General features: G+C 47.3%; 2 pseudogenes across 1 annotated transcript in view; both read left to right on the top strand.

Moving 5' to 3' along the window:
• The window catches only part of LOC149343378 (uncharacterized), a 30,408-nt pseudogene extending 19,919 nt beyond the window's left edge, over positions 1-10,489 (top strand). The window contains exons 5-6 of the transcript XR_016283119.1: positions 3,286-3,380; positions 8,297-10,489. The product of XR_016283119.1 is annotated as an uncharacterized LOC149343378 (transcript). The remainder of the gene's footprint in view (positions 1-3,285; positions 3,381-8,296) is intronic.
• A 7,839-nt stretch (positions 10,490-18,328) lies between these two features.
• On the top strand, positions 18,329-21,258 carry LOC149343377 (uncharacterized; annotated as a pseudogene).
• The last annotated feature ends 3,843 nt before the right edge of the window (positions 21,259-25,101 follow it).

Here is a 25,101-nt window from a genome sequence, read left to right as displayed (position 1 = left end):
CCCTCGCAGCGCCACAAGACGCTGTCGCGTTCCACACTACAACGCGAAGCTTAAGGATCCTCCATATTTTCGCAATGTGCGATGCGTTTGACCAGTCATAAAAAAGAAATACTTTCAACACATCCATATTCTGCATTTTTTGCTTGTACAAGAAGAAATTAAGCATGATGAAACAACTGGCACGACAAAATGTCTGTCAATTGTTACGAGACGCCTCGCGTGCGTTTCACGGTGCATGAAATGCGAAAGCCGTTGCGTAGATACGTGTCCACGTTTTCGCGCCATCTTTTCTCCGTGGCGCAGTTGCATACTTCTTTCTTCATACTGGGAGTGCATTGATCCTATTACGGCAGCAGCCGCTAATCACCGGGAGCACTACTATAATCTTGTTCGGCTCAGGTGCAATTTTCCGCCAATGGAATATTACTCCTCGTGGCGGCATTTGACGCTTGTGGGCGAACACGCCGCGAGTTAGTCCTATGGGGCGTCGAAGTTTTATTTCAAGTACAAATCCATATCCATGGCTTGCAGATCACATGTCCATGCATTTACAGACACGAGAAATAATACCCAAAATTCAATTGTACCCAGCCGCCGCGGTGGCTCAGTGGTTATGATGCTCGGCTGCTGACCCAGACGACGCAAGTTCGATCCCGGCCGCGGCGGTTGAATTTCTTTGGAGGAGAAATTCTAGGGGCCCGTGTATTGTGCGATGTCAGTGCACGTTAAAGAACCCCAGGTGGTCGAAATTTCCGGAGCCCTCCACTACGGCGTCTCTCACAGCCTTAGTCGCTTTGGGACGTTAAACCCCATAAACCAACCGACCATCAATTGTACCCAAGATTCAAATGGCCCCGCCGCACTGGCTGAGTGGTTATGGTGCTCGGTTGCTGACCCGAAAGATGCGAGTTTGATCCTGGCCGTGGCGGTTGAATTTCTATGAAGGCGAAATTATAGAGGCCCGTGTACTGTGCGATGCCAGTGCACGTTAAAGAATCCCAGGTGGTCGAAATTTCAGGAGCCCTTCACTACGGCGTCTTTCATAGCCTCAGTTGCTTTGGGACGTTAATCTCCATAAAACCAAACCAAACCAAACCAAAATTCAAACGATGGATGACTTCACCCAAACCGATATAGTTGACATAAGACACTGTTAATGATGCCCTACGCCATCCTTTCGTGAAGCGAAACCAGCCTTGTCGCAAGCTTCGATTAGTTGCAGTCGTGGCAGCAGTGTAGTTTGGTTAGCTGGTCATCTTTTAGCGCCAGAGCGCTTAAGGACACTTTTCCCTTTTGCGGTGTTAGCGGCATTCGCGCTTAAAAAAGTGACCAAGTGCGAGGAACTGAAGGAGGAAACTCTGAGGGGCTTTGTGCCGCCTTGTTGGCCGTTGACCAAGTACGGATCCGTGGCGCCTTCCGAACGAACGCAGCAGAGCAAAGTAGCGCCTACTTCGCAAGGCAGACATAGCTGCAAGGGCGGAGCGTCAGTAACTCTGCCATTCGGTACAGTCACGAGTGAATAAATTGCTGTTGGTTTAGCTCTGGTGAAACCTAGTGTGTACGGGAAGGCTTCATATACATGGTTACTCGTACTCTGCGATTCAGGTTCCACCACATTTCCATCGATTGACCCCAAGAAGGCGTGGCTCCTCTCGCGGCTTGTCGTTGATGTCTCTCCGCTTCGTTCCTCTCGTTCTTCCGGCGTCATGGTTCCGCGTTTGGCATTCCTTGTTTCTTGGACTTGTTGTCGACTCGCCTTATGCGTTGATGTGGGTTCCCACAGTCGCCGTTGATGTCGATCGCAGTATACACGTGGACTTTCCGTTTCTTCACCCATAGTTCATCTGAAGAATGAGTGCTTCGCACCCTCTGTTTATAAAGCTGCTGAGCAGTGGCACGCATCTGTAGCTACTGCGCACGCGCGACACGCGCTGCGAGGCTGGGGAGTCGGCGGTGGCGGCGCACCTGTGACGTCACGTGCGGCGCATTTGTTTCGCGGCGCATGCGTAGTAGCGGCTTCGGCTCGGGCCGGTGAGCTTGGCTTTACATGGCTTAGAGAAGCTATGGCGTCAAAATTATTAGCGCAATAATGTCATCGGAGCGGTGAAAATTGCACCGGGAGGCTAGCGCGGCGTCGTGCTTTGCAAACACACCTGGCACTTTCGTTATCGGCGTGTTGGGTACCACAGCGCTGAGCGTTGCTACCTGCCGCTGCTGTGGCACGTCACTAGTGATAATCTTTTTTAATCGTGACCATAGATAGTTCAGCCGCATGACGCTGCGCCTGGCCACCTGTCACGTTGCCCTATGCTAGGGACCACAGTGGTAACTTCCTCTCCGTTTCTGTACGTTACTTGCTGATTTAGCCGATGTCATCTATGGGAGCTCTCTGTAACAAGACGAGCCTAGCAGGTGCGTAGCAAATTGGTTACAATAAACAAACGTTTTTATTTTACTTTGTTACGCTGAAAGCTGTCAGTCGGGCTGGTGAGGTGCTTTAAGCTACGAATGTTGACGATACGCGGTGTTTTACGAAGAACTTAATGAACGGGAGACTACATTCTCCTGTATAGCAAAAGAGGCCGTGTTTTGGCTGCGTTGCTTCCTGCCCAGTGCCAGAAAATGTTGTCGCAGTGTACAGGCTGCCCCGATACTCGAAATCGAGACAACGTAATGCAGCTTTGATTCATGGTATCCTCTTCGCGTGATGGCTCTAAGTTTCGTTTGCGGCTTTCGCTCTCGCGTAATACGATTGGTTGCACTTTGTCGCCCATGAATGTGGAATATTCCGCGACGAACAGTATAATAATGCGTCTCAGAGTGGCGGTTACTCCAGTTATATTCTTGTCGTGTGTTATATTCTTGTCGTGTCGTGTGCTAAGGACTCATAGGCAGTGCAGGCATTATTTTCTCTCGCTATCGAAGTCGAGGCGCATCGAAAGAGGGTTCATGATCCCGCAACGCTAGGCGTCCAAGGGGAGAGACAAAGAAGTCAATAAAGATACAATAACGACCCTACACTGGTGCCGCAGAACGTTTTACACTGGCGTGGTGACCTCTAGCGAGTTATTTTAGCGCTAAACGCTTGTACGGCTTTCTATGTTTTTGCTTTGCCCAGTCACTGTGATAATTCTCAGTAGACTCTCACAAAACAATGCCCTTGTATGACAAAACGATTGCCGGTTTCCAATGCACTTTCAAACTTTCGAGCTATTTCGGCATCAACGTCACATGTTATGCGGTATGCGGGTACGTTTTTATTTCGCGGCTCGATGTAACCTGCAGGCAGTGGCCCCAGGCAGCCCTCTCCTCATCTCTGATGGAACATTGGAAGCATCTGGCGAATGGGGGACAGAGTCTTCGCGTAAATCCCTGAACAGGTAAGTGCCGAAGTGCCTCAAGTTTCTTCATGTGAGCAGGGTAGTTTTCACTAGTGAAAGCGAGTGATTTTCATTGTCCAGGCGATCAATTTGCTCACATTTGCTTACTGGCAATGGCAGCTCAGCTCTTCTGCGCCTGGTAAGCGGAATGAAGCCTTCTGCAAAGCTTAGTTGGCCTGCCTCATCCGATCGGGGTGCGTTTAAAAAATTTTAGAGAATTAAGTGCATGTAGCGTTTGTTTGTTTTGGCAATAAACTAATAAGAACTTTGTTCCGGGGAGTGAGACCCTGGGACAGGCTCGATGACATAGTTCTTGCACCGGCTGCAGCCTATGAGTTTTAAACCGCTTTAATGTTGTTGGTAACTTAAATTCGCATAGTAAAAATGAATGCACGGACCGCAACGAATTATGTACATAATATTATGTACATAATTCGTTGCGGTCCGTGCATTCATGTACATACATTCATGTGCATTCATGTACATACAATTATGTACATATTATGTACATAATATGTACATAATATTTTTGCCACACCCTGCTGTCTTTCCTCGCCGTGACCACGTTAACAAAATAAAACGCATCACATGCCGTTCATTGCTCTACGCGAAATCATTCATTCCTCGCACTATAATAGATTGGAATAACTTGCCATCACACATAGCTACTGAGGTTAACCCACAATCGTTTCAGCATTCCTTAAAGCAAACCATGGACTAACAGATTTGGTATTTTTGTTGTATTATGTGCATTTACTGAGTATTTTATTCTGCGTTGTTTGTTGTTATTATTTCTGTACATTACTAGTTTTAATTCACTATTACGTGTATTTTGTTCGAATTCCTGTGCCATATTTTTATGCTTGTATCGCCCCCCCCCCCCCTCTATGTAATACCCTCGCACGAGGGCCCTTAGGGGTATTGTAAATAAATAAATAAATAAATAATGAAATGCCGAATAATAATGGAGCACGGAATAATGAACCGAAACTAATAATATATAAAAAAGAGGCAATCTTTACAAAGGTGTACCAATATCATCCAGGATTCCAGCTGCATTTTCGCACAGTCACCAAGCCGCTCTGGCGATCAGGCCAGTCACATTGCACCTGCTATGGTGATGGTGAAAAACCATTGCAGCATTCGGAACCTGAAGACGGGAACATGCTATAGTGACGGGTGGGCTCTTGGCTTCGTGACGTGGCCGGAAACTGCTGCTTTCCAGAGACTCCGAAAGCGCAGTCCGCTATCCGCTTTTCAACGGCTAGCTCAGAGCTGGACGCCCCGTCTCCCATCGCTCGAGGTATGAGAATTTACAAGTGGCTGGAAGGTGGAACTCTGAACTTTGACGTATAGCGTGATTGCAGTGAGCTTTAGGTGCCCCGGAAAGGTTACACTCTGGCAAGAACAGTACTGCATGGACCAAAGCTGAGAAAGCAGGGGATCGAAAAGTACGGAACTACGGAAAGTAGGAAGTACGGAAAGTACGGAAAGCTGGAGCCACCTCGGCTATTTTAGTTTAGTCAGAGATTTGTAGGAGGGAGTACGCAGATGGCGATAATGGATGGAGATTTCGTGATACGAGACCATGTGCCTTCTAGTAGCTGGGACATGTGAAAGGCGGTTCACAGCGACATCATGAGAGTAGGTCAATAGTAATCGTTGATGGGCCTCCAGGGAGGCGCATTTTCAACTTAATTCTCAAGTTGTATCGAAGTACAGTTTTCTTGCGTCAGCTTTACTGAACCAGGATATCGACACCTTTACTCGTGCCAATAGTTATGAACTGATGTATGAGGAGATATAAGGTTTACTCTCCAAGGCGGCAATACTACTGATTAGAGGGACAACAGCGATTTCAAGTATGGTCTGTGTCAAGCTGTCTTGTAGCCGGGCCTGGTTTACAGGGAATTCACTTGCCATTCGAACGCTGGACGGTTCGGTATGCAGCTGGTTAAAGGTTTTTTTGTTTACGCTTTGAGCACAGAGAATGTCGTGGCCTTTTTTTGCTACTCACAGGTAGAGTGGAATATTACCTTGACACTAAAAACGATGTAAACAGCCTTCATGCGCCATTGAGTCTCCAACTAAATTCACTAATATAGTTAAGTTCTTCCAACCGAAATGAAGACCTCCTATTTATAAAACCATTGAGCACTTTCCTGCAGGAACTGTCACTGGATACATGTGCATACGAATTAAGAGTGTTCAGGCCACAGAGCGTTCTGGGCTGACCATGTGTACAATCATAACTTTGTGGTTATGGCTGTACGAGAGCAAATTTTTCACCTCTGTGAATAATCGAAATGCGAGTGAAAGCGGTAATAAATTGCACAGCTCTCCGGCTCTCTGGGCATTGCGTCAATTTTCATCAGTGCAAAAAAAATGAATTGCTCTGGTGACTGAAAGAGGAGTTGTCAAGTCGTAGGCTTGTGACCATCAGGAGTTTTTTGTTATTCTAGAGCGTTCATTAAATTCATACACTGAGGAACATTCCAATATATGACCATACATTAAGTGAAATTGTCGACCAGGGTGAAGCAAACAGAGCGCGTAAGATGTCGCTTCAGCTTCATCGTTTACAGACTCTTCCTCCACGGTCATACTGTCAACTCACAGACAATTGCTCCTCTGCTTCAACGCCGATATCAGGCGCGCATCAACCTTCACGGTGCATAATATACATCGAGTAACCGCACGCAGCACTGCAGGGAGTTACCGCAGTTTACGGACCCTCCCATCCTCATCTTAACTCCCGCGCTACATATAGCGCGGATACTTGCTCCCCCCTTGCCTTGGCGCTACAAGTGATACACAATGCAAATGCTTCGCTTCCACTTGTACCCACTTTTGATATTGTTGACATTTACACCGGGCATATTCCAAATTACACAATCCATTCACTAGCTTTGCACAAAATGCCCCTGTCCTCTGCGTATACACTGGATTCGCGGTCATGCTCACGATCCGCATACTACTCATCTAGACACAATGACACACCTTGACACATCAGACATCTCGCCACCTTCCCGTCTTTCCCCAGATCCGTGCCTGTCCCATGTTTCTGAGAAACAGGGTTTGCGTAAGCGAAGAAGCGCTCTGATTCCTAGTTGTTCGTACCCTCCCCCGCATAGTCTCACTCGGGAGGTGGAGGTATCTGTGCGCCGGATTCGGGAAGGAGCGGCTCTGACTCCTTCTGTGCGTCATCGGTGGTGTGACAAACATTTAGAAATGACTGACAAGTGTCCCCATTGTGGTGCTGCTGCTGACTAGTGTGACGAAGCAGACTTGCTGTGAACTTGAACGGCTACAGCCTCCGTGAGACGACGCTTCCTAAGGAAGGTAGGCCTGCGATGTGACGTTGCAGGCGACTATCGCAAGTGAACACATAATACTTTATCCAGAACTTTTGGCGCTTTTTAAGCAAAGCTTGTTTACACTCTTTCTAACTTTGTCTCCCTTGCTCATTATGCCTAATGGCGAACATCTCGAATAAAATAAAATGTCATTGTCACAAGTTCACGCACTTGTAAAATTAACTATCAATGCACAAAAAATGGTGGCTTTGATGGAGTGCTTCGCGAAGCACGTTTCGAAAGGTTTCGCCAAAGATTGAGATACAATCTCCCATGTCGAGTATTGCAGTGTAGAAACTCGTACAAGCCTGTTCAATAGGACTAGGGCCGAAAAGTGTTTCACCCTGCTCTAAGCAGACACCAGTTCATCTACCTGAGGAGAGGTGCAGAAGCGAATGGAACGCGCAGTTGCAACTGCATACTCGACAAACTTCGAAACCTTCTCTTTCATTAGTTCTCCATCGTGATAACCTAAACTATCATTGTTTCATATACGACGCCGTGCAGCTTTCACGCATGCTTCGCCTGGGCTTGCACTCGCACAATTAATGTGGACGGCCATAGTCTTTGTTCGAACTGTGCCGCTCAACAGACCAGCGTTCGTTAGAGCAAGTCCGAACTTCATCAGCTTCGTCTTCCTTCCTCTTTCTCTCCTTCCTCGGCGCTAGCCGCTGGGGCATCAAACCCCACTCTTTTTCTTATACTTCGTTTTTTTTTTCACAACTGGCCTCTCAGAAATGGCCCTCTATTTACATCAAAGCCGCACTTTATTCCAGAATTAATCAATTGAATACACGGGCCCATGATAGGAAGAAATACAAATCCTCAAGCTATATAGCAGAGAGCTTCAGCGGCCATGATTCTGCGTCTGCGTTCTGAGTTTAGGAAGACAGTCACGTTAGAACAAATCGAAGTAGCCAGCTTTCTTCGAAAAAAGATTGTTTCAGCGCCCTGGCCACTTGTTGCATGCATGTAGGATGCTCGAGTTCATTTGTTACGCATCTCTTCGGTGCTAGCCTGTCGCCGCCTACCGTGCCTGAGCAAAAAAATTGCGAGGACAGTTTGGCAACTAAAATGAGAGGCGAAAGCCGAAAATACTATGCCATGATGACTGCCGGTGGATGTGACGTCATACCATTCCCGTGGCTATACCTATACCTGAATTATACATCTTTCGGAGATCTTAAGTGTTAATTACGCTTAATACACATTTTTCAATCTAATTTGACACAAATCTGACGTTTCTCCGACCATTCTGTGACAATTTTCACTATGCCGTGACGAATCCTGGTGCATGTGACGTCCCACTTTTGCCATGGCTATATCGACGTCCGCCCTGTTTCGACGGAATTTCGGCATTTTACCTATAATTAATTAAGTAATTATTCTACAGTCATCAAACTTGGCTTCTAGGTTCATTTCTTCATCTTCTATCTGATGAAACCATTGCTTTATTTCTATCTTTTTTAGCTCCCGAGTTAAACTCGTGTGACACGCTTTGTTCACTGACGACAGTATGAGCCATTAAAGGCTTTCGCCTTAAGAGTGCTCCCAACGCAGGACAGCGCAGTGTTGGCAGCGGCAGCTCAACTCAGCCGAAGCGACCGGCAGCGCCACCGCAGCAGAACCGGGCCTCGAGCGCTCCCTGTTTGTCTGGAGCCGGGCGGCGCGGATCGCCTTCGACGCTCTGCGGGGTCTCGTAGAGCGGCGGGCCCTGCGGCGGACGCGGGACGTGCGCGCCGCCCAGGAACACTGGCTGCTGCAGCAGCGTGTGTTCTTTGCACGCTTCTGCCTCCTGGCCTGTTCCTCGGCCGGGGCCTCACTCGGCGTGGGCGCCCTGGCTCGTGGGCGGCGCTGCACGCTTCCGCTGCTCAACATGCGTGAATTCCGCACCGCCCACAACTGCACCGTCCGAAACGAGACAAGCGTCTGCGGCGACCTGTGACGACGTGCTCACGTCACTTGTTTTCTTGTGTGAGCACTGCGGAGTCCGTGAATGGTGTATGCACACACAGATCTGGCAAATTGGCCACTGATATGCGTGTGCACCGAACTGAAAACCGGCTCATCTTTGAAGGACGTAAATCTGGAGTGTCTCGAAACTTAGTAGAATTATGGTGCTTGGCGTATCATCTTGGGAACTGGAATAATCGGAGCTATAATAATGAATATGGAATAATTACTTGTTTTTTAATGTGTCTAATTACTGTTAATTTCTTGCAGTTTATGGGGAGCCGTGTGTTGAGTGGAAGACTTGTGCGTATATACTACTACCGAAAGCGAGGAAGTAGGCTTTCTGACGCTGCTAGGTGGTCCTGAAATGCATTTGAAAAATTCTGAAACAATTTTAAAGCGACTTATTCGTGTAGCAAAGCTCTTGAAATTTTTGTAGATTTCAAACTGTCCAAACTTTAATAAATTCCTCTCATTTGTTGTCTGCGCTGCATTTCAAACGCACAGACATAGTATACATGTGTTCGGTCGGTCCACAGAGAAATCTAGTGACGATTTATTTGCATTCTGTTTAGTACCTAAATGTGGTTAACCGGGCTTAGGAGTATGAGTTTGAACTCTGCACCTATGCATCGTTAACTAGGCTTACAGATGCTATTTTTCAAGGCAAACGTACCAATAAGAAACCTTTAGAATGCCCTAAGGGCCTTTGTAAGCTGGAGATGTTCTTTTCGTTCGAAGACTGAGATTGAATACGTATAATGTAGTTTGCGGTATTCTGTTGCTACATTGTAAAAAAAATGAGCTCAGCGGAGAACAGAATGACAACCAGCGTATAAGGTAGTGTGTTCGAAAAGGAAAGGCAAGGCGATATTTTGCCGCCAAAGTGTAGCACTCCGGAATTATTTCGACCTTTTAGATCTCTTGAAGCAGATTACTTCATGCAGAACAGAAAAGTTCGACGGATAAGAATGCTGTATGGGCCATTGCGTGCAATATTTATTTTCTGTTAAAGGTACAGTGAGCACTACTATATGGAACTAATGTTCTCGCTAAAAGTTGATTGTTTGGCTCTACATGAGTGTCTGGACAAGTTTCCTGCAGCATGATGAATTTATAACCAAAAATTAAAACAGTTAAATGCTGGAAACCTCCTCACCAGTCGAATCAAACTTGTGACGTCCTTACCCAAAAGGGCGACCTTTCAACTTTCAACTGTGTTACCTGACCGCTTTTCCCACTTTCTTCAAAGCTAATTTAAAGTGGAAAGCAATTCTAACCTTCTAATGGAGGCCACATTTGTACTTGAGAAAACTAAATACACTAATCTATTGTTGGCTTCACTCCCGCCTTCGGTAAACGCAGTGTATGCTGTTCAACTCCCCTGAGAACAATGCATTCGATCTGCGGTGATGTGAGCTGGATGACCATAATGTCGCGTGGAAGCGCCTAGATAGGCGGCCTCCTTATAACGTTGCCATAGATTGCTGATTTACAGCAATTCAAAAACAGCCACCCATAATTTGGCGAGAAGCAGAATATCTGTGACAGCGGCCCGACTGCTGAATCGGGCCAAGAGGTGATGGACTAGGAAGGTGGAAATTGCTTACCAGCACACTGGGAAACCTTGGGAACGACCCACGAATGTTCGAGGTTTCATCAGCTGAGCAGGTGAGCCAGGCGTTCCGGTGACGGCCACGAGAGATGGGCTGGTCTCCTTCCACGACACTGGAAACCATTATAAACTGGAGTGGAGGATTTATCCGCCATCAGAAAGCAGTTGGTCAAGGTGGAGGAACGCCTCTGGAGACGATTGCAAACTAATCTTTCCTCAGTCCTGCGTGCTGAGTAAAATATACCAGTAAGGTTCAGCCAGATGGTACCAGAAGCTGGCAACCTATGATCGCATCTTATGCGAGTGTAGCAGATCGGCGCCACCACGAGGATATTATGCGTGATCCATCTCTCCAGCAGTGAGAGGCCGTCGTGGCCATCTCAGACCCGGTCGTCCAGACCAGGGCCGTGGAGTGGGCCAACCAGGCCGCCGTCAGCCATGCGTTGATGGCCATCTAACACGGAATCGTGCGCACGTGCTTTATTACGACATAAAGTTTTGCCATCTATCCATTGTAGTTATTGATGAAAGGAAAACGCGCGGTAACTGTCTCGCATCTCGATGGACACCTGAACCGCGACGTAAGTGAAGGTGGGAGTGAAAGAGGGAGAGAGAGAGAGGTGCCGTAGTAAGGGCTGCTGATGCCTTCCCGACGGCACGAGTAAGCTCAGGAGCTCGACCTCCATGTTAACCTGAAAATATTAGAAGAATAATGACGTTGAACTGAAGATTTATGCAGCTGCAAGATAGTATTTTTACATACCATCTAACGGGTAGAAATGATCGCAGTCTGCTAAAATTGGCGACCTGCCGGGGTGGCTAAGTGGTTTTGGCTTTCGGCTGTTTATTGCAAGGTTCCAAGATTGATTGTGGCCACAGCAGCCATATTGAGATTGAGACGAACTACAAAAAAGGTACGTGTGCTGTGCGAAGTCGAAATATTAAAGAAACCCCCGGGGCCAGTATTACTCCGCATGCCTTCCCTATGGCGTCCCTCAAAGCCCACATGTCTCTTCGTAACACTAGTCCCATATTTTCCAGCGCCGAGAAAATGGGCCTCAAACCATCGCCAGCAAGCAATTTGAAGCGATAAATCCACCTTTCGCCCTTGTTACAGCGTTTTCCCTTCAGGAGAGTCTTCGGGTGCCGGAAAATGGGATATGCAAGCATGTACCTCGGTGAAAAAATTAACTCACTTTTAAAAAGATTTTAAGATCACCGTTTCTACATTTGCATACGTTTAACGGTGCTGCTGACTCCATTCAACCAAGCTGGAAGGCAAACGAGGCTTGATTGTTGATGACGTAACCATCATGGGCCTGCATATGAAAGAGCAGCAGAAACTGCAGTCACAGGAAGGTGACCGCCTGTACTAGCGTTTCCTGTTGCGCTGGTAGGGCGGAAAAAATATAGAATTTTCGTGACCAGGCCATCTGCGGTTTAAAAATCTGAATTACAGAAAAAATCATTAACCATAAAGTCGAGAACAATGTATTTAGTTCATGACAGTTTCCCGGTGCCTTGTGTCAAGCTATAAATCTTCGAGTTCAAAATGAATCGCTAAGGGCTTTTCTTACAATTATTTCTCGGTCATAAAAAAAATGCCAGACATTCGGGGCAATAGGATTCGAGAGTGTGCTTTTCTGTATCCCAGTCTTCTATGATAAAAGCGTTTGCTGTGAAGGAAAATTAACAAGAAAAATCTTTTAAGGCACAGAAAATAATTATTAAAGCGAAACTATTAAGGCAACCATTCTGCATAACATATAGCGTCGGCGGTGTCGATTTGGTGATGGTGAAAAACAATTATCATCTATGAAATTTTCACAGAAAGGTGATTGGGGTAGGACCCAATTGGCCCTTACCCCTCACAATATTGGGTAGAGCCCCTATTCCGGAGCCCCATTGGCAAGCAACGCCGCCAGCGTCAATTGTACCAAGGCCTTTTGGGTCTTTAGGTCTTGATAGCCGAGCAGGGCCGCCTCCCAGTCCTCTCTGGTGGGGTTGGGGTTGGGGGGGAATAGATAGGTTTGATTGACACGCCCAAACCACGTGGAAGGTGTCAGCCACCTCCCCACAGAACTGGCACGCGCTATCAAAGGATATGCTTAAGCACCGCCGGGCACAGTACAGTGTTAGTGAGAATTTTGATGAGGAGGCGCTCGTCAGCGTGATCAAGACCCTTAAAAGGGGCCGGGTAGCGCCGGTGCTCCTCCTTGTAGTAATCGGTGATGTGTTTAAATGTAAGGGCCAGATTGTCTGACCGGGAGTAGGCTTCCAAGGACAGGGAGATAGTCCGGGGAGAGAGTGCGCGGGCGGCCTGATCAGCCTGATCGTTTCTCTGGAGTCCCTGGTGACCGGGGGCCCAAATCAGGTTGCGTGGAGTTGGATCTTTGCATCGGCAGCTGTATTGCACTATGCGTCAGGCAAGCGGGGGAGCCCAGCCCAGCTCATAGAATTGAAAACCCGAGTGCAGAACAGTGGGAGAGGATAATATATGATAAAACGGAAATGATAAAACGTTTTTTTTTCGTGACAACTGCCTGACAAGATTGATGAGCCCAGATCCCAAGCGGGGATACTGCTTCGCAGTTCGTCATTGCATGTGCTCCTGTCTGGTGATAACCGAATTGTCATTTTCACCCACTATGCTGTGTGCGGCCTCAACTCTTCGTAAGTTCATTTTATTTCGGCTGCATTGTACGGTAATAGCCATTTGTATTAGTGTAACTTAGGGAATTTTTAATACATCTATTTCTCTGTTTGCTCTGCACGATATCACGTAGCTGTAATTGGTCGTGCTTTTGTTTATCTTTTTATTTTATTGACTGGAGTTCTCGCGTTGTCTTTTGGTGTTACGCCTGTTGATGAATTTTTTTCTTAATGAAATGTTCACGTGCATTCACCTGCAATTTGTTAAGCGTAAAATTTGTTATCTCTACCGCCTTTACTGGAATGCCTTACAAAGGTGTGGTTAGTAATATAGAAATTGGGTGCCTAGAATAGAGAATATACATTTCTAAAGATATTTTCACAAGTGATAATATTCCTTAGCCATTCGTCATGAACACCACAAACGAATTACGAGAAGGCAAAAATGTCAGTCGCATCGTTTATAATATTTGCCCCTCTCCTTTTACAGAATTTTGTGTTTCTTTATGAGAGGCTGCTTTTATATGCATTTAATAGATAAACAACTTCCATCTAATAGCTATTACTCAGAGCAACATTTTTTTTGTATACTTGCTTGCAAGCAAAGGCAACAGCAAGAGACGCGACCGGTAGCACTGGCGCCAATTAGCATCTCACTGGCTTTTTGCGTCCCCACCCCGTTCAATGGCACCGCCTAGGAACTCCTCCCGGAACATTCTTCACTTTCGAGTTGCCTCTCATTATTTATACACCCTCGGCTATGCGCCGCCACATTAAAATGGTTAATTCTGTCCAGAGCTCGAAATAGACAATGCCTCCTGGTAGCACCAGATAGCCGGCGGAAAGTCGCACCTTTGAATGCTGAGCAGACAGTGTAGTGGTGACCCTGAAATTAGCATGGGAGTCTGTGTTAAAAAGTGCTCATTAATGCTAGCTGCCGGCTTTGCAGGAAGCATTCCTTGAGTGTTGTAGTCTCACACATTTCAGATATTAGAGAGAAACAATAGGAACAACAAGACGTTTAATTACGGTCTCGTGCTCAAAACTTGCGTGCAGTGTGTTTGCAACAGCTCGGCAGATTGCCACATAGGACAGCCATAAAAAGTACGATTTGGGGACTTTACTTACACCTGTCTCTTAGTTTTTTGCTTCGGCAGTCCTGTTCAGCTGATCATTGATTTTTGTTATTTATTTAAGAATCCCGTAGCCCTCACTTGAGGGCCATAACAGGAGAGGTTTTTCCTTTAATTTTCGAGGAACAAAAAACCTCAGGCGCCGACAAGACACAAAAAACATAATCAAAATATGAATACAGGACCAGCAGTGACAGAGAGAAAAAAAAAGCACCAACAAAGTACACGCGATCACTTAATAAAGATGAGGGAAATCATAACAAAACATGATCAGTTGTCAATTCCCCCGTTGTCTGTAATATATTTCCTAAAGGTTCTCAAACTCTTTGACATTTAATAGATCATCGTGACCTGAATGTTTCGAGAAAAGCGGGGATATTTCTCGTCGCAGGTATTTGCATTTCTTATAAGCGCCAACCGGTTCTTAATAAAGCACAACGCATTTTGTCGGCTTGAGGCCGGCGATTTGAAAGTCACAACATTCTTCTAAAATGATTGGTTTGGTTTGTTGGGTTTAACGTCCCGAAGCGACTGAGGCTATGGGAGACGCCGTAGTGAAGGGCTCCGGAAATTTCGACCACCTGGGGTTCTTTAACGTGCACTGACATCGTACAGCACACGGGCCTCTAGATTTCGCCTTCAAGAAAATCAGCCGCCGCGGCCGGGATCGAACTCGCGTCTTTCGGGTCAGCAGCCGAGCGCCGTAACCACTGAGTCACCGCGGCGGGGCTCTTCTAAAAAGAATCCCGGTGTAACACAGTACAGCCTGAGTCGATGCAAGGTTTTCGCGTTGTGTAGATAGTTTCGTTTCGTATCCATGACACACACAATTTTTTTCTTATTGTGGCATACCATAAATTTATCTGCTGACTTATAACTGGCGCTAAAGTATGCATAAAATACCTTGCTTTCATATATTGTCTGCGCATACGAGCAACGGTGGTTCGATTCCATTAAATAACAACAATATTAACCTTAAATCTGACACACGTAGACAGGAATGCCCAACACCGGCGTTCATAAGAGGTTTTATTATTTTTTAGTCTTCACAAAGCTTTTACGAAAGTTCCACGTCACCATATTCTCAAAGTAATCCTGCCGTGGGCTTGTATTGCACAAGAACCAGTGACTACTGTGACTACATCCGGACCACTTTATGCGTACTTGTGGACAAAATGGAAGCATGGTATAGTTCAAAAAGACTCATTTGCCACTTTAGATATTTTACGGCGCAGTTGAATGTTCTGAGAAATAAAAGGAAATAGTAAATGGACAAAAAGAGGTCACGAAGAACGACGAATGCAAAGAAACAGTTAGAACATTCATTGCCCTTCTTCGTTCAATAAAAAGCCATAAAAAAACTACCGAACAAAGGGAAAGAAGGTTTGGTGCAGTTTGAAATTAGCTAAGCTAATACGAGCCGCTGCAGCCTTTTCAAGTTCACATAAATTAGTGCGGTCCTGCGTGGCGTTGGTGGAGCAGGCGTACTGTTCCGCCAACTGTTCTTGACATTGTGGGCACGAATAATTCGACGGTTAGCGACATGTCTTATTAGCATGCGCATCTACATGCGAGGCATTATAAAACGAGTGCCGTCGAAGTGAGGCGCGCACGAGGTAGCAGCGTTTTCCCGCTTACCAGTTTCAGTACTTTGCGCCACCGTCTCACGCCTGGGAGCTGTTTACTCATCGGATCCACGCGCAGACGGATTGTTTCTTGCATCAGCATAATCTTGCTTGTGAGCTTGCTTGTGCACTGCCTTGTGTGGAAACTAGGGAAGGATGAGGTCTACATGTCTCAAGGCGGTTCTGGGAAGAAGGTCGATTTTCGTGCCCCTATCTACCACGTCGCGCGAAGAACCCGACGCGGTTGAGCCATGGAGGGTGTTTGAACAGTCAACCAGAGCGCGCTCTTCTACGCAACAGAGCGAAAGAGGGAAACCGTGGCCTGAGCACTTGTCGTCAAGGAGACCGCGCTAACTTTAGGAAAAGGCGTATGCAAACAGATGCAGCAGCTTTCACGTGACGTTGAATATTTCATTTTATACAAAAGAATTTCGAGTTGGATTGTATTTGCTCAGCATTGTGTTGAGCGACCCTTCTTCCACGCGCCAGTCCTGCCGTTGAGTGGATTTTTTTTGGCTCTTTAATTTTCATGAGATTGAATTACTTCCGAGTCGTCGCCTTCAATGCTTGCTGTCTCCAGTAAGAAAGCAACCAGCGACCTTTCAGCAAATGAGCATGCTGACTCTGTCGCTAAAGTTTGGCCCGTTAACGAACCCGCCACGTTAGGTCGTGCATAATAATAAACTGCAGCGTGTTCTGCTTCAGCGACGAACCGTGAGCTTTTTCAAGTATAGTGCTTAACTAGAGGTACAATCTGCTTAAACATATTTCTGGTTGGTTTGGTTTATGGGGTTTAACGTCCCAAAGCGACTAAGGCTATGAGAGACGCCGTAGTGGAGGGCTCCGGAAATTTCGACCACCTGGGGTTCTTTAACGTGCACTGACATCGCACAGTACACGGGCCTCTAGAATTTCTCCTCCAAAGAAATTCCAGCCGCCGCGGCCGGGATCGAACCCGCGTCTTTTGGGTCAGCAGCCGAGCACCGTAACCGCTGAGCCACCGCGGCGGCCTTAAACATAATTCTCTTCATGCGACTCCTTTCAAGCTAACTGCGATTACTCCCTAGATGATTCTTACAGGAAAATAACTTTAAAATGCGGGTTCTAAAATGCCTTTAAAGTACCTGGCTTTGAAAACATAGCGCAAAAAGGACACGGACGACACAGAAGTGGACAGGACAGGCGCTATAGCCCCTGTCCTGTCCACTTAGGACAGGCGTTATAGCCCCTGTCCTGTCCACTTCTGTGTCGTCCGTGTCTTTTTTGCGCTATGTTTTCGAAGAACTGTTACCAACTAGCCCAAACCAAGCTACTGTTACCTGGTTTTGCGTCGTTTGTTTTGTCATCAATAACAGCAGGCCTCACAGCAACAAAGAAATAAGTGCTTGTGAAGAAGATATGCATAATGCAGTGCAAGGAAAATGGAGCAAGAGCACGGAAATAATCTAGAATGTTGCTGTGTTGCGCTCTGTCTGGGGAAAAGTAAGAACTGCTTTTCACAAAAGGGAAGAGAAAGAGATTCACGGCCAGAGATGTCAAAACTTAAATAATATTTTTTTGAAAATTATGTCCTCAGTGTCTCTTTTTTTCTTTTCTAAACGCAACTTTATTTATCTCCTGAAGTGCGCATTTGCGCCTGAGAGCGGCAAATACACGGGAAAGGAACCTAGTACTCTAGATTATACGGAGGCAGTGATTTGTGAACAATGAGGACAACTTTCTGTTAATGTAAGATTCACTAACACTGGACTAAAATGAACTTTCAGGGGACATTATAGCGCAATTTATAGGGAATATTTTCAAGGTTCTTAATATTTCAGGAACTACAATACTAACTGAGATTGCAATTTTCCATTAGAATCTTAACGCATAGTACACGCCTTGATAGCGATGTTTATTTTATATATTTATATATATTTGATTGAGGCACCTAATTTTCTTACAAGCAATGAAAAGTGGCAGGCAAAATATAGAACCAGATTCAAAAGACGTTAGATCATTTTTCTGCGACTACGAAGGTAACATGCAGAAAAGCGTCAGCTCGCCCTTGTTCCCATTTGAAGCCACCTTTTTGGCTTCTCTCTGATCTGACGTCTTTAACGTGCATGTGAATTGGAGCATGCGGTAATGCCGAAGGCTTCGAAGTAATTTCGGACACCTGGGTCCCTTTAAGTGCACAGTTATCGAAGAGCACAAGCGCGTTTTTGTACTGGCGACTTCACACGAGTTTCGATTTCCTACAGTCCGCAGGAGTATTTGACCCTGCCTACATTATATCCTCGGCACGCATATTGGCAGACCTGTTAGTGAATACCGAGTGAGACTAGTGGGCGGCTGCATGCGTTCTTTGTCTCGTGAGAAGTTGTGTTCTGGCTACGCAACGCATCACCCCTCTGGAGTTTCCAGCCATGTACTGAGCAATTCGGCCCTTCCTGATACTCTCCATGCGGCGTTCAAGAGACACTTGAAGATACGTGACGAAGAGGCGTATAAGGCTGCGCTTCATTAATTCATAGCCTAATTATTATATTTTAATAGTAATAGCCTGAACTTATCGGCTACGACGGCCGAGGGTCCGTAGCTTTGTTAGTCGCGCACGTCCGCGATCGCGCCAAGAAGGCACGTGTGGAGCATACAAAGGTAGTGGTGGGCATGCGGCGTCGCTGGGTCCAGTGTGGCGTTCCCACCTGACAGATGCCATGCCACTTCCGCGCAAATATGCGAACCTTCCTGGAATTTCGCCAAGGGGCCTCTCTTTTACTGGCATTAGATCTTCACAGCACGGAAGCGTCGTGGGGCTTGATTCCTTCCTACGTCATCCAACACTTCCACGATGAGCCAGCAAATAACTAGCCCTGCTAGTTAGCTACAAAAACTCTGCATCCTTCCAAAAGCGACACGCAGGTGCGACGGTGAAAGGGGAAAGGAAAAGTGCATCACGCGATAAGGGCACGAACTCCCGCGGTGAGAGGGTGTTCAGAAGGTTTTCGTAATGTGTTTCTTTCTTTCTACAGCCAAGCCTTAGTCTCAAGGTTGTGCACAACCTTCAGGGGCTGTGGCTGCTTTGTATAAAAAATTTTATTGGTTATCGAAGTTTAGGGCGGGCCTCCAAACATGATCGCCCTAACTTCTTTGTTTGCGAAAACCAATAAAAATGGAGGTAAGAGCGTTAGACACCAGTCTTGTCTAGTATTGTCTAGTCTAGCTAGAGGCTCTGTGCATGGCACGTACTTCAAGAACACCTAGGCTTTAACCGAAACCCTTCGGTCGATAATTAAGGTCTTGGAGTGTTACCTCTGTGTGAGATCACGTCTTTTCAATTACACTTGTTGAATTTGCCTGTGTGACTTCGTTTCTGTAACTTGCAGTTTTCAACCTTGCAAATTTCTGTAAATATATCTCCTCGTCTTCATCATATCTGGAACCGTACATATCCTCCTTAATCACCACCGAATAGGCTCCGTATAGTGGTAAGTGGGCGCAGCGGAGCTGCGCCGCATTCAGCGCCACCGTGACAAATACCGCGTTACTGATAAGGCGGAGATGGTGAAGCCTTGGCCTCCCTCCTGCTCTTTGCTACGTTTAGTGCACGACAAGCGGCCGCGTTCGCGTGTTGTTGCATGCACTGTCGTTTGCGATGTCGCGAGTGATATTAACTGGTTTCAGGCCCATTAAGGACGCAGATGAGTACTTCCACCTAGCCTCTCTTACGAGCCGAAAGAAGTTGTACGACGCAGGACATGTCACCTGTGTGTCGGAAGTGGACGGCGTGGACATGCAGGTGAAGTGCCGTTCTCAACAAGGGAAAGAAATTTGCACATAATTGAAGATGTGACTTGTTTAACGTAGCTGTTGCTTCTGGTCTGATACAGGCCTTGCTGTCAGCGATGCATGGTTTGTACCGTTTCTGTGCCTTCCATTCGCCCCAATCTCGCAGGCCTCTTTTTATCTTTTGGGTGCTTTAAGGCACGAACTGCTTTTTAGGTATTCAATGCTGATCCACGAGGCCGGCTGTTTCAGTGGCATCGCACACGCACAAAAAAAAAAAAAACGAAGCAACAACTGTTGTCAGGAATATGATTCCGTTAAATACGGGAGCTTTCCCGTCTCTCACGAGAAGTTAGAAAAGCACTTCGCAGCGGGAACGCATTTAGTGGCAGTCAGCACGTAAGAACATTTGTTTGCTGTTTGTGTCAACAGTTCCATTTACATTGTATTCACTGCAGCTAAGCAAGAAAGACCGTGAACTACAAGCCGGGCACTGCAGCTGCAGGTACAACGCTGCAGGCAGTTGCAAGCACTGTGTGGCTGTCGTACTTTACGTGAGCACACAGGAAGATATCTCGTACACAACAGAAAAGCAGAAGTCGGGTATCCCAGCAAAAAGTCCCGGATAGATGATCAACCGTCGATTAAAGAACTTTTTGGTGGTAAGCATTGAATTTAATGCAGAACTCATGCAAATTAAATGTACACCACGCGGTGGCTCAGTGGTTATGGTGCTCGGCTGCTGACCCGGACGACGCGGGTTCGATCCCGGCCGCGGCGGTTGAATTTCTTTGGAGTAGAAATTCTAGACGGCCGTGTACTGTGCGATGTCAGTGCGCGTTAAAGAACTCCAGGTGGTCGAAATTTCCGGAGCCCTCCACTACGGCGTCTCTCATAGCCTTAGTCGCCTTGGGACGTTAAACCTCATAAAGCAACGAACCTAAATGTACACCAGGCTAATTATTTAAGAGTATCACGCGAGCGTCGACCGGCGCGCTGGTCAGCGCCTTGCTTTCGCTACTCTGCGCCGTAATAAGGCGCTGACTAGCGCGCCAGTCTACGCTCGCGCGATACTGATAACCTTCGGACGTGTGTACTCATTGCCAAGCACTTCGGTGTGAAATGGTTTAGCAATTGATTGCGTGTTAAGCAGTTGAGGGGTACAATAAAGACAATGTGTGCCCCCGCTTTCTTTCAACTAATACACCTGAACGTTTTTTTCCAGCTAACAAGCATCCATATGTCGGTGGAACAGAACCTCTTGAAGCCCTGGACCGAAGCTTTGGCAATAAATACTTTCCTGACATTAGCTGTCCACTGGCAAGAATGTTTAAGGAGCAAAATGAAACGCCCAAGGGTGCATGTAAGGCGTTGTAGATGCCTGGACATTGTAGACCTAGTTGGGTTTGAAGAAGTCATTGGAGGCTTCAAAGATCTTTTGCATGCACGAAAAAAGGCTCTGCACACTTTAATGGAGGTGGGACAATTCCCATAGATAATCGTAAAAAAGAAAGAGCACGAGGAAGACATGACAGAAGAAGTATCTGAGTACTACGAAACCAATATAAAGTCAACAAGTGCTCTGCGAGTTCGTACGGCCTGTCTGCGAATCTGCAGCAGTACCGTCGGTTGGTTTTTATTTTCGTCGCATTCCTTTTGTCGAGGCCACCACAACCACCGCCACAGCTTGCCATGATTTTAACTACGACTGAATACAAGCACCTGAGCGCAGAACATCCGTTCGCCCACCCCGAAGCTTCTTCGGAGCTGCAGTAGATGGCGCAAGGATCGCGTTCAATGAATACCTAGGCTTTAACCTAAACCCTTCGGTCGATAACTAAGGTCCTGGAGTGTTACCTCTGTGTGAGTTCGCGTCATTTGAGTTCCACTTGAATTTTTCTCTGTGACTTCGTTTCTGCCACTTGCAGTTTTCAACCTTGTAAATTTCTGTAAATATATCTCCTCGCATCATATCTTTCATCGAAGGTCTCCTCGTTCATCACAACCGAATAACCGCGTTTGGAGAGGCATGAGCCTTTTGAAGAACTAAATGAACCAATCTTGATTTTACTTGTCATTTTAAATCACGCACACGACCAAGGGTTAAACCTTGAGCGCAATTGCTCTAAAAATTCCAACGAAAGATGAAGCCATCTTTTGAGAATGATTATGAGCTCTGTTCAGCTGTTGGAGGTGTTATACGTAGATGCGCTGTATACGAGAACCTAATGTATAGATTAGGCGTGATTGTTTGGGGCGCAAATAAAAAGTGTTGCAAGGCCCTCCTGAGGGATCTTCTGTGAAAGTCATATATTGAGGTTTCCGATGAAAAACGAGCGAAAACGAGCACTGCCTCCTCATCGTCGTCTTCTAGTTGCAGAAATCCGTGAATTTGCACTGATTCGAAGGCATTGAACATTGGCTGAATTTTTTGTGTTTCGATCTTTTTGAGTTTTTTAACACAGATTTCTGTATAAATGTACAGAACTTCTGTGAAATTTGTGTTTTATATTTTCGTTTTTTTTTCTGTTATTTATCAGAAATTCTGTTTTCGGCTAACTGATCATTTCTACAAAACTTTTTTTTTCTGCTTATAAAATCTACATAAAGTTAAGCAAAAAAGAAACAGCTAACGATACACTCAAACTACGAAGCTTTGAGTGACATTATTAATGAGGGAGCATATTCTGCCGAACAGTGCTGGTTCTTATCCAGAATTCTTATGGCTTTTCTCGAAGTAAAAACAGGATTTCGATTTGCATACAAAATTGTCTAAAGCATTTCAGCCAACAAATATATTAGTAAAATGACTATATACAGCTTTCCATGGAATCAGAGAGAGATAGCAGTGATCTATAAAAACCTGCAACTGCCTACAGTTTGTAGCGCCCGGCGGCGCTGGCGCTGAGATCGGCGTTCCCGCGCTAGAGGAAAATAAAGATGAACAGCGCGTGCTGGGCGCGCACGCCCGGCACGGGCAGTCCGGAACTAGGAGCCTGCCACGCTGGTCGTCTCTGTCTGGTGCTCCGCTGCGACCCCGCTAATACCTCAACAGTGGTGACCTGGCGAACCGTGCCTTCTATCGCAGCGGCGTTCCAGCATGGCGTACTGGCAGCACCCAAGTTTCGACCCGCCGCTCCCGGCGTTCCGGCCTGCAGGCGTCGGCGGGTGGTTCGCCCAACTGGAGGCTGCGATGTACCTGAACGGCATCACCATCCAGCCGTTCAAACACGAAGTCCTTTGTGACATCCTCCCGGCCGACCTCCTGCGTCGGCTCACCTACTCTGCTTTCGGCGGCCGGCCATACGATGAGCTGCGTGCGGCCGTCTTGGCGTACTTCGGCGCCTACTACGTTCCGCCGGCGCTCTACGACGCAGCGGACCCGTTTTCGCCGCCGCCAGCCTCTGGCCCTGCACCGGCCTCGCTCGCGCCCACGCAGCCTTCATCAGAACCCGGCCCGCCTCAGCAGCCCCTCGCCGCCTCGCCGCCACTCCCGTCCAGCGTCTCCAGCCCGGCTGTCTCTCTCGACGCCACACCAGGTGGGATCCGCACGAGCTCCGCCTCGCGTCCTGCTCCCACTACTATCCGACCCGCGTCTCTGGCTCTGCCTCTTTGCGCTTCAGTGGCGTTGTCGCCAGAGCCTCCTGCAGCCAAAGACGACTCTGCGGCAGCAGCCGTGCCGAGGCTTCCGGCATCTCCATCTACCTCGTCACTACCGCCAACAGCTCTGCAGGCCTCTTCTGTGAGGTTGACGCCATCGCCCGCTGATGCTAAAGAGCCCTCGACAACGACCAAGCCTGCTTGTCACACTCCCAGCCCCTCAGAAGGTCCGCAGAGCACTACTCGTCATCAGGAGCAGGATGAGAAAGCCAACCCGATGACAGCAGTAACAAGCACGGCGATCGCCTCCAGCCCCACTTTGCCTGAAACAGTTCCTGACCCAGTGTCAGCGCTTGCTCTCAAGCCCGACCATGCCCACACGCGCATCAGCACTGGCCAGTCGTTCCGGACTGTCACTCCCGCTTCGCCCAAGCACCTGGAATTGAGCCCAGCGACTTCCTCCCGCATCGTCCCAGCTGTCACCGTTGTGTCGACGGTCACACCACAGCTGCTGTCCGTCCATGGAGCCGTTTCGTCCGCTCCTGTGCTTGTGATCGTGTACTCGGCGCGTCAGATTCCCATCGGCATCAGCTGCAACGTTCCGACACTGATGACACTTGTACCAGTGGGCAGCACTACAGTCGGTGACGGCCCACTCATGGCCTCCCCTGCCCCGATGTCCATTGTCAGCTCGACACCCTGCATCATTCGCCCATTGCGCAGCAGCCAGGCTCGTCCACCTGAGCTCGCGCACTCCACCCGACAGCTCTTCCCGGCCCCTGACATGAACTTACTGGACACTTCTACTCTCTTTTCTTTTACCGAGCGCACATTCCGACGTTCCGTCTAGGCGGGGGCCCTGTAGCGCCCGGCGGCGCTGGCGCTGAGATCGGCGTTCCCGCGCTAGAGGAAAATAAAGATGAACAGCGCGTGCTGGGCGCGCACGCCCGGCACGGGCAGTCCGGAACTAGAAGCCTGCCACGCTGGTCGTCTCTGTCTGGTGCTCCGCTGCGACCCCGCAAATCCTCAACAAGTTCTTGCGAGGAGAATGTGTTGTAGCGTGCCTTTTGTACTTTATCTAGATTCTTACCTATTGTAATATTATCGTAATATGGTATAAGTCGGCACGTCACCGTTTAACTGCAGGAAGCTCTTTGAATAAAGCATCATTCCAATACTGTCGAGGTAACAAGGTTGGTTGTCAAGCGGAACCATTTTAGAAACCTACATGCAACAGGCAAACAAGTGAACGTCATTTCGGTAATTTGTGTACTATGTTGATTGTTAGGGCGATGTTTGTGCGCTCTCCAACGGTCGTATAGGTGCGGAAAATGTGAAGTGATACTCGCTAACGGGATCCACTGCTGCTAGACTGCACGCCTGTAAAAACTAAATAACCGGAGTTTTTGTCCCCGGCTGGTGCTCCTGTTGTGAAGGGAAGGGCCGGTCTTCAAACGTGGGCACGTTCCTCAGACACGCTGAAGTATGTGCAAGCGCTTGTAATATTAGTAGGTACGCGTGGAATAAAAGCCGGTTTTTATTCCACACAAGTACATCGGTAATTACACCAGTAATTAGCGATAAACATGCCAACTGGAACACGGCGAGAGTTGGCGGCTCTTGCTTGGATGTACGCCGCCATGTTTTTACGCTAAGTGCTCGAAAGCCGGCGCGCTATGTTCTGATAATTGCGCGTGCGCCATAATTCCATTTCACCGTTAGCATTCTGCGCATGCACACTCTGGATCCGTTATACGGCTAAGCACGCAATTACACGTGTTACGCTTTAACTATCTAACATCAAAGTCGTACACAAACAGCGACACATCTGTAACAACCATCCACCTAAAATGAAAAACCCTAAATGGTTTGTAAACAAGTTGTATGTAAGTGGAAGAATTTCAGGTAACTTAATTTTTTACATCATCTCTTAAATGATCAAACTTTTTGCTTATTTCAAGGTAGCACCGAAACATAAAAAAAAATATGAATGGGCAGTAGGACCAACGACGCAAGGAA

The sequence above is a fragment of the Amblyomma mixtum genome, chromosome 5 (assembly GCF_055824585.1).
Source record: "Amblyomma mixtum isolate Tamu chromosome 5, ASM5582458v1, whole genome shotgun sequence".
Taxonomy (NCBI): domain Eukaryota; kingdom Metazoa; phylum Arthropoda; class Arachnida; order Ixodida; family Ixodidae; genus Amblyomma; species Amblyomma mixtum.
The sequence above is the reverse complement of the archived record's forward strand: the minus strand, read 5'-3'. Positions and strand labels throughout refer to the sequence as shown.